This window comes from Mustelus asterias, chromosome 7 (genome assembly GCF_964213995.1).
Source record: "Mustelus asterias chromosome 7, sMusAst1.hap1.1, whole genome shotgun sequence".
In the NCBI taxonomy this organism is placed as follows: Eukaryota; Metazoa; Chordata; class Chondrichthyes; order Carcharhiniformes; family Triakidae; genus Mustelus; species Mustelus asterias.
This window is the reverse complement of record NC_135807.1, coordinates 41,649,532-41,651,300: the sequence shown is the minus strand read 5'-3', so window position 1 is coordinate 41,651,300 and position 1,769 is coordinate 41,649,532. Positions and strand designations below refer to the sequence as shown.

The 1,769-nt window shown below is 45.3% G+C and overlaps 1 non-coding gene across 1 annotated transcript; it reads right to left on the bottom strand.

Annotated features, from left to right (window-relative positions):
• Positions 1-1,281: 1,281 nt before the first annotated feature.
• Positions 1,282-1,386, bottom strand: LOC144496206 (U6 spliceosomal RNA). Its single transcript, XR_013498392.1, has one exon. It is a non-coding gene; the product is annotated as a U6 spliceosomal RNA (small nuclear RNA).
• Between the last annotated feature and the right edge of the window lie 383 nt (positions 1,387-1,769).

Genomic DNA, 1,769 nt, shown 5'->3' with positions numbered 1-1,769 from the left:
TTTGCACCCTTTTTGAGTTTTTGCTTTTTGTGCAGGCATATGGGACCATAGTCTTCAGCTTCAAGTCCTGTTGATCATGCGCATGGGCCTTACCAACATAAAAATCTAAACCACACATGTGCGGTCCTTTCCCAGCAGGCATATGCCTGGGAGGCCCAGGATTCATCAGGTCTTGGAGGTGCCAACCACAGAGTTGAAAGCGAAGGTTAGTTTAAGTTTAATTACGTGAATTTTGAATAATTGTTAACCCTTTTCGTGGCACACTTGGGGGGGGGGCGGTCACACTATAGCAGCATCAATCACTCTCATTGCTGCCCTCCATGCCTCAAACCCAATGTTCAGTTTGTTAAAAGCACTGTTAAAAATAAACCTGATCCATTAATTCACCCCCACGTATTGCAGTCCCACTGAAACAAAGCAGTTCTGAGTTTTTTATTATTTCATGGGGTGTGAGCGTTACTTGCAAGGTCAGCATTTTGTTGCCCATCTCTAATTGTCCTGGGACTGAGTGGCTTCCTTGGCCATTTCCAGAGTCAACCACATTGCTGTGGATCTATACCTAGAGTCACAGGGGGCCAGACCAGATAAGGACAGCAGATTTCTTTCCCTAAACACCAATCGATGTTAATTTTCAAAAATTCATTCGTGGGACATGGGCGTCGCTGGCTGGTCAGCATTTATTGCCCATCCCTAGTTGGCCTTGAGAAGGTGCTGGTGAGCTGCCTTCTTGAATCACTGCAGTCCATGTGTTGTGGGTTGACCCACAATGTCGTTAGGGAGGGAATTCCAGGATTTTGACCTAGCGACTGTGAAGGAATGGTGATATATTTCCAAGTCAGGATTGTGAGTGGTTTGGAGGGGAACTATCTGCTGTCCTTGTCCTTCTAGATGGAAGTGGTCGTGGGTTTGGAAGGTGCTGTCTGAGGATCTTTGGCGAATTGCTGCAGTGCATCTTGTAGATAGTACACACTGCTGCGACTGAGCGTTGGTGGTGGAGGGATTAAATGTTTGTAGATGTGGTGCCAATCAAGGGAGCTGCTTTGTCCTGGATGGTGTCAAGCTTCTTGAGTGTAGTTGGAGTTGCACCCATCCAGGCAAATGGGAATTATTCCATCACACTCCTGACTTGTGCCTTGCAGATGGTAGATAGGCTTTAATGGTCAGCATTACTGAGGTTAGCTTTCAAATTCCAGATTTAATTCATTAACTGATGTTAAATTCTACCAGCTGCCACGGTGAGAGTTGAACCTATTCCCCATCTCCCCTAAACGTGTTGAAGTGTAAAATATAGGATGCTTCATGAATTTACCTCTCATTCTTGCACAGAGGCCACGGCAATCTTCTCTGTGTTGTTCCAATTTTAAAATATGTGCTGCTACCAAGCAATTAGCCAGTTCAGGTTCCTCAATTATTTTCTGTATTTTTTCACGGGATGTGAGCATCACTCGCAAGTCAGCATTTCATAGAATTATAGAATCCCTACGCTGCAGAAGGAGATCATCTGGCCCATCGAGCCTGAACCGACAACAAGCCCACCCAGGCCCTACCCCCGTAACCCCACTTATATACCCTCCAAGGAGAGAGATACAAAAGTGTTCAGAGGGGCAATTTTTTCACACTGAGGGTGGTGAGTGTCTGGAACAAGCTGCCAGAGGTAGTAGTAGAGGCGGGTACAATTTTATCTTTTAAAAAGCATTTAGATAGTTACATGGATATAGAGGGATATGGGCCAAATGCAGGCAATTGGGATTAGCTTAGGGGTTTTAAAA